This window comes from Macadamia integrifolia, chromosome 8 (assembly GCF_013358625.1).
Source record: "Macadamia integrifolia cultivar HAES 741 chromosome 8, SCU_Mint_v3, whole genome shotgun sequence".
Classification (NCBI taxonomy): domain Eukaryota; kingdom Viridiplantae; phylum Streptophyta; class Magnoliopsida; order Proteales; family Proteaceae; genus Macadamia; species Macadamia integrifolia.
Window position 1 is genome coordinate 27,421,180 of NC_056564.1, and position 15,702 is coordinate 27,436,881.

General features: G+C 34.1%; 1 non-coding gene across 1 annotated transcript; it reads right to left on the bottom strand.

The window, feature by feature from the left end:
• Positions 1-11,601: 11,601 nt before the first annotated feature.
• LOC122087759 lies at positions 11,602-11,709 on the bottom strand. Its single transcript, XR_006142834.1, has one exon. It is a non-coding gene; the product is annotated as a small nucleolar RNA R71 (small nucleolar RNA).
• Positions 11,710-15,702: the final 3,993 nt, after the last annotated feature.

Here is a 15,702-nt window from a genome sequence, read left to right on the forward strand (position 1 = left end):
AAGGTAGCCCTTAATTGGATGACCCATCATGCATTACAATTTTTTTTTTTTAATTTCTTAAACTAATTACTTTTAATGGCAGTATAATAAATGTCACTAAAAGTAATTAATTTTTTAATAAAAACAAGTTTTAGCATAAGCAAAACAAAATCCAAATTTTCCACAAGAAAAAACCTACCGATTTACCACTATAATAAGTTTTCCTAAAAAATAATAATAATAAAGTTTCTTATACTGATATAAATTATCATTGACAACAGTAGAATGAAAAGAAAATTATAATGGATGCATAGAATGGTAACTCTACTCACCATTGAGTGGTATTTTCACTTGTATTAATGTGTTAATGGGGCAAGTCACTGAACTAATATTTACCCAAAAAAAAAAACTAAACTATTGTAGAAAAAACACTTTCCCTATATATTTGGCAATCTCATCGTTAGATTCTATTAACTCAATTTGCCATTAGTAGTTAGGTAAAAACGTTGTAAAGGAGAATATGCATGCCGATAGCATTGCAAAATGGGTTCTTGGTTACACAAACCAAGGGTCCTGAAAATCCTTATTTCATGAGGAATTGTCAGCTTGCATACCTTGTTTTTTGCCTAGAGTGGATGAATAGATTTTCCCCTTTTTACTCTATTTTGAAACTAAAAAAAAAAAATTAAATTTGTTTTAAAGAGGGCTAAAAAATGTGAGTGGGTTTGCAAATGGCTAGAGTTTCAGATGAGCAATAGACCTCACAAGCGTGAATGAGTAGGTTTCACTACAATATTATTGGATCCTAACCTTTAATTCCGAAGATTTATGTCACAATGAGAGTTAATTAAGTCCTTAACCTACTATCCTACTCGCACCTTCCCACATAAAACAGGAAAAAATCATATCAATGATAGTATTGGATGGGTGGAGGGTTGTGCAGTATTGACAGTTCTAGCTGAGGAAGGTATTAAGAAAAACCTATAAATCGTTGACATTTAGCATATTTTAAAGGATGCCACAGTAATCTAGGTCAAGAAGAGGGTCCTTCCATGCAATTTCATTTTTGAAATGGAGTTGTGCAAATTTTTTTTCCATACTGAATATTATGTAAGACTTCCCTTTAAAATTAATGGGTGTAGGTTACTGCAGCTTTGAAGAAAAACTTGATCAAGATTATTATTATTTTCGTTAAACCCCTAAAACATACCTTAATCAAGATTCAATAGGATCCAAAGTTCCAAATTCCAATGGACATGGTTTTGTAGGTCCATTGAACTTGGAGTAGTCCCATCTTATGACACATAAAGATGATTAACTATATATAATCCCATAATTATTAATTATATATAATAATTAATACAGTGTTCATGATGCTCCCACGAGAAGGCACAGCAAAGGTGAAAGCTGTATTACAATGGTGACATATCATGGCATGGAGAGAAAGGTATTATAATATAATGGCACAAAACAATTGGGATTAGAGAATTGACTTTAAAGGAAGAAAACTTAATTAGTGTCCTTAGCCGTTTCATTCACGTGTGGGGTTGGTTACTTTAGACCTGATTATTAATATGAATTATAATGAATTATATGCTCTATTGATGTGACAATCTCCCCATAAACTTTCTATGTTCCCTTGGAAGCCTCCAAAAGTAGGATATTTCCTTTTTCTTTAGTGGGATATGTGGGGCAATGGGAGTCCTCTTCTAACTTTAAGGTAAAGTATAGGATATATTTTCTTTAGTGGAAGTACTATTCTAACACTTTATAGGTTATGGTTTCCAAGCATGAGTAGTGGTAGCTTTCCGAGTTTCACACTTTCACTCATATTCTTTTTCTAACCAAAAATATAAAAGTCATGTTCTTTTTAGTTATTTATAATTTTATTTTGGAATCTTTTTTTTTTTTAACTAAACATTTCTTAAAGTGGAGAGGGCCGGCTATAGGGCAACGGTAAAGTTGTTCTATTGAAAATATAGTGATTATGGAATCGAATCACTGACACTGTCTCTCCTCAAAGTGAGTGAAAGATTGGCCTCCCTAAGCTTTATATGTAGCTTCGTGCATTAAGTATGTCGTATTTTTTAGATTTACTAAGATGAGTATCAATATTAGTACCCAATGAATAGTTTTTTAAATAAGACAAGTTTAAGGATAGATTATAAGCCCCACCACGGATTTAACCCCTAATCGAGAGGAAGAAATTAGATGGCAATGAAGAAGGTACGGGCCCAAGGGTTGATGGGTTTGGAATCTTTAGACTGTTAGTTGGGTGGGCCCATTTCAGATTTGTAAGAATATTTTTTTATATCTCCGAGTACTTGCCCTTGGGCTTGGCGTAGTATGGTAGTTAATAGTTTTTCTTCCTTCTCGTTCTCATGAACTGCCAGAAGGAGACCGTGCATGGTAGATTGGTATTATTATAACAGACAAAGATAATAAAAATGAATGAACCATATGGTGGTATGTGTCTCTAAAAACTGGCTAACAGATTATATATATATATATATATATAGAGAGAGAGAGAGAGAGAGAGAGAGATTTGGGATGAATGGGTTGGTGGAGGAAGACGTAGGTTCGCCACTGACATGGGTGAGATTATATTTTCTATAAGAAAAGAATCCAAAATATTCATAGTTTTTTTATTTTTTTTATTTCTTAAGAGGAAAAGAGACAAGAGTTTGGCATTATCCGTCCTACTAGCAATAAATATTTGGTCTAGGGCTTCAAGAATGGAATGGATCCTAAAGCTTTTTTGTTTTAATTAGGAATCAACAGATTTTATAAAATTAAAGAAAAGAGAATATTAGAATAATGTACATAATGGACATCCCTAAGAGTAAGGACACCTCCAAATAAAAAATAAAAAAAAGCTAGCTTGCAATAAATGGAACCATCATATGAGATTGGAAGATGGATCTTTCATGTATCTCATGATCAATTTTTTTTGGGTAACTATATTAATTAATTGGGTAAGTAAATGTACCAATGCCATATCATCACATATTTTGTGTTTTTTTTATTTTTTTGGTTAATCAAGGTGCCACATATTTTATGTTATTAATACTTATTTTCTGTTTATTGAACCTTCAAAAGTTTTCATTTTCCTTTTATTTTGCATGGCTTAATTCTTTAATTTTATATTCAAGTAGGTCAAATATAGTTATTCATAAAGTTTATGTTGCAATGATAAGAATTAAGAGTTATCAGTTATATTTGATAATTTTTATTACTAAATACTTAATGAGGATTGAATCATGGAAGATAAATAATTAATATAATGAGATTCTATCAAGACTTCAAGTTTACGAATCACAACTCACTCAAGAGTTAGGATTTCAAATCATTTTGAGGCTCAAAATGTAGGTGCACTATTGAATTAATTTATACGTTATTTTGTTTTCTTGATACTTTGTTTATTGAAAATATCACAATTATATGCAGAAATTCTTTTGAGAATTAGATAGATTGATAATATTGATGATAGAGACAAGTTCTAGAGATTTAGATTTCCTTTTTGGTCATTTGAATTTCATAATTCAGAACTATTTTTGTGAGTTGGGATATTAAACAGATATAGAAGATGCTTATTTGAATAATTTAGGATTAGAATTTGATTTTGATGTTAGCGATTTGAAATGTAAAATTTTAATTTCAATTATTTGAACGCTTAGGAATTCTAGACATAATACGAAATTTTGTAAAAGTGTGTTTGCTTCTCTAACATCAATTTGAATTGATCGACCATCTCTGGTGATACCATATTTTCACAACTTCCTCTAAAAATGATGGTATTGAAGATTCTCCCACCTATAATGTATTATCTTCTAACATTTAACATTCTATCCTACCCATCAAGAAAATGGAAGGACATTCAAGTTCCTGAAAATAGAACTCTATCATATGTAGATAATTCAAGTGGCTATTTTTCTTCAAGTGAGGAGATTTCGAATGTGTGAGACTTATAGTGCCCAAAATCGTTGAGGAATTGAAATTGGACCGTCTCATTATTAAACTGGAGTGTATCCTAGTTTTGGGAATGTCTAGTAAATGGGACAGTTATAACATTACCCAAACAAAAAAGTTTAAAGGTTAGCCCCCTTCACACCATTAAGAAGCTTCTACCCAAAATAACTAAATAAATCATGGAGTCAGCTAGGTAATAAAATAAAAGAAATTAAAATTTATGGAATAATTTGAGAATAAAAAAAGGACATATATTCACTATTGCGTAAGTATTTATATTGTTTAGCAAATAGAATAATAATATGCAGAATATACAACAACAACCCAACCTTATCTCAATTAAATAATGAGGTTGACTATATGTATCTTTACTTTCCAATATAATATCATAATTACCATTGTTGCATGCAAAAGCTTAATAGATGAGAAGGCAGGAGATGCAAACACATTCATTGAAGATGAACACTTACCGTGGGCAGTGAGTGAGGATGACTATGAGCCAACCGGACTTGAGTAAGGGGATACGTGACAAATAATGCTTTAAATATATATATATATATATATATTGAAAGGTTGAGTAAGAGTGAAATTATGATTGGTTGAGCATTAAAACATATAAAAATAATTTTACGTATATATATATTTTTTTTTTTGAACATCTTATAATAATACAACAGTATATCTTAGTTGCTCATTCTCTAAAATTGGAGTATGTTGATTAAGTCAACTAATTGAGAGGAAAACGGTCATAAAGATCTCCTAAACTTACCCATTTTACACTATATTTGTAATTTATATCAGAATCTTCTTCTTGAAAATTGATCCACAAGAAATGAAATATTAATATTTTCAACCACACATGCACGCAATGGAACTTGTAATATTTTGATCAGAAGATCTTCCCATTAAAAGATGAATAAGATTTCACAGCTTGGATGGTGGACCTATTTCAATTTCTCTCATTAAGAGAGAGGGAGAGATGAAAATGATGCAATTCCCACCCAAAAGTTTGGGTGACCGGGACCAGCTCTTTTGTAGATTTGTGTTTCTGAACTACCGGCATGTCCCGTATGGTGGAAGCTTAAGTTCCTTTGTCTTTGTCTTTTGGATATGGATGAATATATCATATCTTATTAATATTATTATTAAAAATTGTAGTAGTGCTTGTTTGTAGGTTGCAGGTGAGTCAAGGGTGATGCATCTCATGAGCTCTTTGCTATATATATATTTATATATATATATCTGTCTCTCTTCTCTTCTTTATAAGTCAAAATCTATTTTTAAATCGCTTGTCATTAACTTGAAAGATTCCTGATTAGTCAGGTAAAACAAAACACTAGTGAGCTGTGTGGGTGAGACTAAAGCTGCGGCTTTTCATGGATTATCTTATTAATTAATTATTGTTCAGTAAAAACTGGGAGATATGTGAATCCATAAACCAATCTCTCAATTTTTTTAATCTAGACATACACATAGGCAGACAAGTGAATTGTTCACAATAGACCGTTCAACCACTGAGCATCAGAGACCCGAAACTTAAGTACAATTTGTGCACCGTTTGAGATTGAAAGGAAGACGAAATTTGTATTGCGTTTATTTACTAATGGAAAACTCATGGTGGGTCTTGAAGTTTTTAATGGGTTTTCCAATGGAAACCACTGAAAATGATGAGCTATGGCCATCAAAACATGGCCTAAAAAAAAGCTGAATTCTTAGTATGTAAGGGCTCAGGCAGGCTAGACGTGGCCTTATTTTTCTTATTTTTCTTGCTAATTACACAAAAATTGAAAAAAATTAAATTTATAATTTAATATGTACAAATATGTTTAATGTATTGAATAAATAGTGAATATTATATATAAACTTTGTTACTTAATCCATGCCCATACCTTACATACACAAATAGAGCAGGGTGGAACCCGGTTCATCCCAAAGACTCAACCCAGGCCAGTCCCGGCCCAATACCATGCCTGGAAATCCCAGCCCTAGCTCATTTCATGGGCTGAAAAGGCCAGCCTAGGCTCTGAAATTTTCAGGTGGGCTTTAGGTGGGCAAAACTTCCACCTCTATTGTATTCTCTATAGCAAGTGGTGTGAATGGATCAGGTTTACATACGAGAACATTCTTTTACGTCCTTGGTCCTTGGACTTAGAATTTATTAAATGAAGAGAGAGAAAATTGATCATAAATCCACATACTAGGGTTGTCCTCATACATTCTCATACGTGAACCTGATCCGCTCTCCCAAGTGGCATAGGGGATTGCACCCCAATGAGGGGCAATGGAATTATTTTGTATATAGGGGCAGATGGATCATTTCATGTGACGTGGAGAGCGAGAGAGAGAGAGAGAGAGAGAGAGAGAGAGAGGGGCGCTACTGTATCCCTCCACAGTTAAGAGAGTCAGAGATCCTTTTTCCCACTACTAAAAATTTTCTGGTCTTTAGATGATTCTGGAAAGACCAGTTTCCTTCTTTTTTTTTTTTTTTTGGGGGGGGGGTGTTTGGAAGAGAAGGCTACGTTTGGTATCGTTCCAGAAAAATGTTTTTGGAGTTTTTTTCGTTCTATGGGAACAAAAAAATGGAATAAAACTTTTGGTGCATTTATGATATGTTTTGTTTCACGCAGTCGAAGAGTTGGTTTAGGGTAGCTCAGTGATCATAGCAAGGCTAGGGACTTAGAATGGACTGGTGTAGGCTTACAAAAGAAAAATGAAAAAAGAAAAAAGAATGGATTGGTGTAGGTCCTCAGCATCTACCTAATATGCATTTTCTCATTCAATGATAGGTTACAACATACTAACCGAATAACCGAACCCCATGGAGAATATATGAAAAAAAATGTTCTTCTGGTTCTACAAAGAAAGCTTTTAAGCATGAACCCACCCATTGTATTGAGTGAACCCTTAGCCAACTTGAGGTGACTGCTTAGGCTAGGTCAGATAAGATTTTATGATCCCATATCAGTCATACGGTGGTTGATCTGATATCTATTTCAAAAATAAAATTGATGTATATTGATATGGTCTTGGGTTTCCTCACCTTATACTTTGATTTATAAGATTAAGTTCTTTATAGTACGTATTATTTTCATTTGAAACAAAAACAACCTTGCTTACCAAGTTCAAAGGTGACATGGATGGGTCATCTTATAACATGGTTAGGGCTTAAGATTTGAGCTTTGATTCATTTACCAATTGAGTTAGGACTGGGTTTAAGCCTTTTTAAGGCCTGGCTTGGTATTTTGGTGGGCCGGCAGGGGCTGCAGGCTCATAGGCTCCATTTGGTTGCAAGGGAAATTCAAAGGAAGAGAAATGAAATTTTAATTAAAATTTAAGAATAAAGCTTCTGTAATCATTAGTCGACATAATTCTATTACTAATTCTAAATTATTCTATATTTGATTATTAAAATTCATTTTATTTTTACATCCAAATCACTTGGTTTGAAAAGCAAAATAAACATTACATCTAAAATATATCATTACTAAGTATAAAAAGAAATTTAAGTAGTTTTCCTTTTTTGAACAAAGAAATGCCTTTAATCGAGCTTTATAGTAGGGTATAGGGAATAATATTTATGGATTTCCTTCGTTTTTAGGTTTAGATGTAATTCTAACTTGTCATTTATCTCGCTTCTCATTCGACTGGTGGTTGAGGATATTTCTCATATTTCTTGTGACGTAATTTTCATTTTATGCCTAGGGAGTGCAACTCATTAGCAGGCTAGGAAGATGCTATATTTATCTTCTACAAGTGCCAAACTCCACTCTGTGGTTGAAGGAATCTTATAATTTGACTAATTACGAGCCGAGTTCTTTTTTTTTTTTTTTTTAATAGTTATGTTCTACCCAAAACACATCCCACCCAACCCCCCCCAAAAAAAAAAAAAAAAAAAAGTTCTAACTTGTCTGAAAAAAAGAAATCACCATCTCAGGGAAGCTAAGCAAAGAAAGACATGTAATAGGGTCAAAAAGGCAGTCACCTTCTGTTTGGGTTCCTTCTCCTCTACTTGCTCGTTTTCAAAGGATTCTCTTTATTGGCATCTCCAGCATTTTCCTCCCTTGGTTTCTCATTGCTCATGGTCTTTGCCATTTGTGTTGGAAAATCCCTACACGTTTATACATGCATCCCTTTGTAAGTCCTCAATTTTTTAAAGCTTTGTGTTCAATGAATTTATTATAGTTCCAACTTATGAAGATCAAATCAATGTGAAGATTTAGAGCCCATATCACCACAAATCAGAACAAATCATATATGTGGATGATGCTGTGTTCTCTAGAATCAATACTTCTAGAAGGCTGGTTTTGAATATTGTGGGATCCATTTAAATGATTCCAATTTTCTTTTAATATTTTGCATATGAGGTGGATCCACTCTGTTACGATTTTGTATTCTTTAGTACAATATGGCGGACCCAGAATTGTATTTTCTTTTAATATTTTGCATATGATATGGTTTTGAATTCCCTCATCTTGTAAGCCAGTTTTTGAGATCCAATTCTTCTGGTCCACAGCACATTCCTCCCACTTCCCCTTGTGTACGCCTATATGCTGGGTGTATTTCCTCAGCCCTATAACCGGTTAGAATTTAGAAATTGGAACTGTTATAGCCCATTAATTTTGACCATTCTTATGCTGCTGCTCTCTCTTCTGTCTAGTGTTATTTGTCTTCCTCAATTTATTAGTATATGACTCCACTATTTTGGTGTCCTATAAAGGTTCAATCCATGTTCTCATTATTGCAATAACACTTCAAATCACCAATAAAGCGGGTCTACTATTTATGCCTATGTTCTATTGAAAATTTGTCTTAAAACTAGGGCTTGACCACTATTATTGCTAAATTAATAATTTTTTATAGTTCTGGATTTTGGGGATTACTTTGCATCTATAAGTGTTGGCGGGCATGATAATGAGAGTATTAAAGGTAAAGAGGTAAGAGAATGATACCACTTGTGCACTCACTATGTTAACGTGCTGACTAATGGGAGGGCACGAGAAGGCTTCTTCAGCATATGGGATGGGAGTAGCACAGTCTTTTCCTTTTATATCCGTCTATGTTTAAGTTTATATATGCACACACAAATGAATACATGACCCTTTAACTTACCTAAAAGAGAAGAACATCATAACTAGCGGATGATTTAGTAAACTATACATATGCTAAAGTTATGGTACTAAATATTCACATGGCATGTCATGAAACCCCTATTTATGTTTGATGAACACATTTATGTATGAAATCTAGAGTAGTAAAACATGCATTTTACATATTTAGAATGGACTATCGGACGCTATATCTCCAATTTTACATGTAAAGAGGTCATATTTCTTTTCATGGTTGCGAAGAGGAAGAAATTTTGAGCAACATGGACGTGTTCAATTAAAAGCACACATTCGTTTGGTCAACCGTACAAGTGATTATTCTTTTCAAATCGAAAAAAAAAATAATGGATCAGAATTGAACCGAGATGCAGAACCAGCCCGTCTGCAGTTGTCCCAGGGGTATGAGGAATATTCTAAATGCCAATAAAGATCGATGGATCACACCCTTAAGTGATTGAAGATTTGTTTTTGGTAACAACAACCTAGCGTAGTTGATGAGTTGTGGTGTGCAAAATCCCTTGCTTATTAGGACGTCTCAAGTTCGAATCTCTTGGTTACTATTTTTTGGAGATTTTTTAAAAGATTTTTTCTCCTACTTATCACTTAAAGGAGGTCGGCCAAGAGGGTTGTGTGCAAGTTGAAGAGAAAAAATAGGAAAGAAAAAAAAAAAAGACAAGGGCATGGATGAAATTTTCAACTCCATGAGAAGATTGCCCTAATCAATTCAAGCAAGGAAGAAAATTGTTCAAAACAAGAGAAATTTCCAAACATGAAGGAGGAGAGAGAAAATATATAAATGCAATGTTTTTTTTATTTTTATTGTTCATGTTATTCAAGTTATTCAAAGGTGTAATATTTTAATTTCTAGTTCTAGGTGACAAGAACAAACTATGGAGCATGTCTTTCAAGTTCAATCTTTCTTTTCAGATTTGTTTTCTCTAGTATTAGCAATTTCAAATTTTGTTTATTCTAAATCTGATTTTTAGTACTGGTAGTATTTCAAATCTTAATCAAGTTTACAAGTTCAAGTATTCAAGTTCAAGTAAGTAGGCTTCTACAATAGTCTTTTCACCCCCTCCCCTCTCATTCCCTCTTCTTGCTACCCCTTCATTCTTAAAGTAGGATTTAAATTTTAATTTTTACTTTGATGCTTTCTTTTTCCCCCAAGGTTTATGGCTAGATTATGCGTTGGCTTTGCCCCTCTCTAGCTATGGAACCATCACTTCCCCCTAAGCCAAGTGGAAAAGCCCTTGTAAGAGTACTCTCTGGTCAAGTAGGGAAGCTCATATTATTTATGGTGCATTCTTCGGGCTAAGTAGAGATACCTACTTGTGTCTCTCTCTAGCTTTTTTCCCTTATTTATTTATTTACTTTTTAGCACTTTTTATTTTAGTTATTTGTTGTTTAATTGCTTGGTTTGAGTATTTAAATTCCTAGACGATGAATGATTAGGATTAGATGTGAATGATTAAGTCGTTCAATTTTTATTATAATTTTAATTTTCCTAAATGTGTTAGTTATGACGTTTTTAGATGCATGTGTTTTAGGACAGTAGTTAGAATTAGATCACAATCATTAATCTATGCACTTTTACATTACTAGAAGAAGCCTAAAATAAAGTGGCTGCTCTCCTTATGTTTGACTTGTTAACTACACTGATCCGTACGCTTGCGATTACTTTTAAAATTCAAACAAGTTTTTGGTGCCGTTGTCGAGGAGACAGTTCCATATTATTTTTCGCTTTCTTTTGGTAAATCGGAGTGCTTTGTTTACTTTGTTTTATTTTTATTTTTCTTTTTCTTTTATTGAATTCCTGAGAAGAACAACTTGTAATAATAGTTGTATCGGTGGAGGTCACCAAGTCTCATAGTATGATAAAGACAGGTTTCGGCTTGTAGCAATACCTCGAGAATTGATCTGAGCAACCCCAGATCCCTACCGGTAAGCTCACAAAAATAAAATAAAAAATAAAAATAAAAAATAAATAAAAATATTCTTTCAATTCTTTTGTGCTTGTTTTACTCTAGTTGTAGGTAGTATTCTGTTGCATTAGTGTTAGGTGGGTACGTAATATTAAGAATCGGTTAAAAAGAAAAGATCCAACAAGTAGTGGCCCTATACATACACTTTCTTTAAAACCTTGTAACATGGGAGACCAACTGCAAAACCCTCCACCTAAATCTCTGAAAGATAGGTTCTACCCAGCTAGAGCAACCCAACCTTCCTGCATAGTTCTACCACAAGCCCAGGGCAATAATTTTAAACTTAAATCTTAGTACATCACTATGTTGCCTCACTTCCATGGGCTACCCTCTGAGGATCATACCTATTCCTTAGGGAATTTGAAGAGGTATGTATTATAATTAAAGTCCAACAGGTTTCTGATGATGCTGTTTCTGATGATGCTGTTAAGCTCAGGTTCATTACTTTTGGATTAAAAGACCAAGTTAAGAAGTGGTTGTATGGGTTACCCACAAATTTCATAACCACATGGGAGAAATTCACAATTATCTTCCTTAAGAATTTTTTCCCAACTTACAAGTCCAATAAGCTTAGAAGTGACATTCTTCAGTTTAGGCAAAAGCTTAGTGAGTCATTTTCTAAACTTATGGAGAGATTCAAGAATCTACTCTAAGAATGCCCCTCATCACGGCCTAGACTTATGCCATTTATATCAAATAATTTATGAGAGTATTGATTACCCAACTAAACAAATGATAGAGTCTATGTGCCCTAGAGGATTCAAATCCTTCACAGATGAAGGAAAGGCAAGAAAATTCTTACTTGACTTAGCTGAAAAACCCGTGAGTGGGAATCAACCCAAGAGAGTGAAAGAACCATAGGAGAAAAATGATATTTTGTGGATGGGTTAGTAACCAAGGAAGCCTACTTAGATAGCCTTATAAAAAAGATTGAGGCTATTGTTCCCAGAGAGCCATCATCAATCAGTATAGTTAAGATGTGCAATTGGTGCCAGTCCCCTGGATATGTCATAGAAGAATGCACTAATACATATGGGGGCACTTCCAATGAAAGTGTGAATGCCTTATATCAGAATAATTCATATAATAACATTTACAATCCATGATGGAGAAATCACCCAAATTTCTCCTAGAACCAGAGCAATCAAGTAGGGCCTTCCAACTTCCATAGTCAAGGTCAATCTGGACCCCAATGGCCTCCCTTTACACAACTTTTTTTCCCAACTATTTTTCTTATGCTAAATGTAGGACCTCAGGCTAGTTTCCCTAGGCCCCCTCTCCTATCATCTTATCAACAACCCCCTGGGTTTATCAACACTGGAGAGGTAAGTAGGGTCAGTGATTTGGAAAAGAATATGATTCTCCTCATGATAAGCCATCAAAATATTATGGGAGAACTCACCCAAGTTGTCTCAATTTTGCATGAAAGGGAGAAGGGAACTTTGCCCAGTCAACCAGAGCCTAACCCTAGGCATCATCAGTTGGTTAGTTCATAAGCACCTTCTAATGCATCATTGAATGTGATACAAAGTCAGACCTAACAAGGGCCCTCCAACTAATGTAATGTTGTTTATTTCCTTAGGGGTGGTAGAGAGTACCAATAGAATATTCCTAAATCTTTCCCATTTATTACTCCTGTTAACTCTCCTTCTGTTAAGGACATAAGTGTGCCTCTTATTCGAGGTTCGTCTAATAGACTTAAAGATTCTTCTAAAGCTAAAGATAATTTGATTGAGGAAACCAAACATGATTCTTCTGAAAAATGGTAAATCCCTAACAGTCCTTATGTTCCTCCTGTCCCCTTTCCTAATCGGTTGATAAACAAAAAGAAGATTGCTTCCATAGACAAAATTTTAGAAGTCTTCAAGAAAGTAGAAGTGAACATCCCTCTTTTGGATGTCATATCCCAGATCCCCACCTATGCAAAGGTCCTGAAAGATTTGTATACTCACAAACGTATCACTAGTGTACCCAAAACGACTTTCTTGGCATGTAACATTAGTTCCATAATTACTTAACCTATAGTCGTTAAGTATAAGGATCTAGGGAGCCCTACCATAGCTTATGTCATAGGCAATACCTACATTTAGCATGCCTTACTTGACCTTGGCACAAGTGTGAATCTTTTACCTTACTATGTGTATAAACAACTAAAATTAGGAGAATTGAAAGCCATTGAAACTACTCTTCAGTTGGCAGATAGGTCTGTTAAAATTCCTAAAGGGATGGTTGAGGATGTCTTACTTAAGGTGGGGGAATTCATTTTCTTGTTGATTTCATTGTGTTAGATACCAAGCCCTTCTCAACAAATGATAAGATCCCCATAATTCTAAGAAGACCATTCCTGACTATCAGTAATGCATTAATCAATTATCGGAATGATTTCCTAAGGTTATCTTTTGACAATCAAACTGTTGAGTTTAATATGTTTAAGATAGGTAAGCAACCACATATAGAATAAGAGATCAACATGCTTAAGGATTTTTTTTGGATTTTTCTGATGATTTAATTACCAACTTTGATATTATTTTGATTCAGAATTCCAAGAGTGTATGGATGAGTTAGATGATCATAGTGAAAAATTCTTTTCTGAAGTCTTGAGTTTTCACACACTTGTGGAGCCCTTAGGAACCCTTTCCAATTTCATTCCCAAACCTTCCATAGTTGAACCCCCGAAGTTAGATCTTAAGGAGTTGTCATCTAATTTGAGATATGCTTTCTTAGGGGCTGACTAGACTCTTCCAGTAATAATTTCTTTAGATTTGACTTCTAGCTAGGAAGAAGAATTACTTATGGTGTTAAAAGACAATAAAAAAGCCCTAAGTTGGACCATGGCTGATATCAAGAGTATAAGCCCTTCTATTGTAAAACATCATATACATCTTATGGAGAATTTCAAACCGTCCACGGAACCTCAAAGAAGAGCTAACCTAGTGATAAGCCATTAAGAAAGAGATTCTAAAGTGCTTGGATCATGGAATAATTTATCCTATTTCTGACAGCCAATGGGTAAACCCAGTTCACGTAGTACCTAAGAAGTCTAGTGTGACTGTAGTTCCAAATGGCAATAATAAACTAATTTCAACCCGTATCCAACTAGGGTGGAGAGTATGCATAGACTAGAGGAAACTTAATGCGATAACCTGGAAATACCACTTCTCATTGCCATTCATTAAACAAATGTTAGTGAGGTTAGCTGAACATGAATACTATTATTTTCTTGATGGATATTCTGACTATAACCAGATCCTAATTGCTTTAGAGGACTAACATAAGACCACTTTTATATATCTATATGGAACATTTGCTTACAAGCGTATGCCCTTTCGGCTTTGCAATGCCCCTGTTACGTTCCAATGATGTATAATGAACATCTTTTCTGATATGGTCAAAAAATTCTTAGAAGTATTTATGGATGACTTTTTAGTTCTGAGTATCATCACCATCTTTCCCTAGTTTTGAAAAGATGCATATCTGAGAATTTTGTTTTGAATTGGGAAAAATGTCATTTTATGGTTAAATCTGGTATTGTTTTAGGCCATGTAGTATCCAAGGAGGGAATTAAGGTAGATAGAGTCAAAGTGGATTTAATTGATAATTTACCACCTCCCCAATCTGTTAAGGACGTCTGGTCTTTTTTAGATCATGCTGGCTTCTACAGAAGGTTCATCAAGGACTTTAGTCAGTTAGCCCACCCTCTCATTGCACTATTTGTAAAAGATCAAATTTTTGTGTCTTCTAAAGAGTGTCCAGAATCCTTCAAGCACCTTAAGAAGGAGTTGACCAATACACTCATTATTCAACCACCTGTTTGGATTGAACTTTTTGAACTGATGTGTGATGCTTCAGATTTTGCCATAAGAGTGGTTTTGGATCAAAGGATTAATAAGATGCCCACTATCATTTACTATGCTAATAGGACCCTAAATGATGCACAACTCAACTATACAACCACTGAAAATGAATTCTTAGTTGTTGTGTTTACACTAAAAAAAATTATGTCTTACTTAGTTGGGTCACATGTGGTAATATACACTGATCGTTCCGCTCTTAGATATCTAGTTTAGAAGAAGGATGCCAAAGCCTGTCTCATTAGGTGGGTTTTACTTTTGTAAGAGTTTGATTTTGAAATTAGGGATAAGAAAGGAGTTGAAAACCTAGTTACAGACCATTTATCCCGGTTTCCTAATTCCTTGATTATCAATTCTGCAGTCAACAAGAATTTTTTAGATGAATAGTTACTTATAGTGTCCAGTGAATCATGATTTTCTGACATTGTCAACTTCTTAGTTTTAGGTGATTCCAAATCATTGGTACACCCAAGATACGTATCGTTTTCTTTCCCAAGTTAAGCATTTCTTTTGGGACAATCCTTATCTTTTTAAAGTTTATCCTAACCAAATTATTAGATGATGTGTGCCTAATCATGTGCAACACTCAATTTTGTCTTTTTGTCATTATCATGCATATGGTGGAAATTTTGGAGCTAAGAAGACTATTACAAAGGTTCTCCAATACGGATTTTATTGACCCATTTTTTTTAGAGTTGCTTTTGATTTTTACAAGGCTTGTCCTGCCTGTCAGTCTTTTGACCGTATTAATTAGAAAAACATGATGCCCATCAACCCTATTTTGGTAGTTGAGATCTTTGATGTGTGAGGCATCGA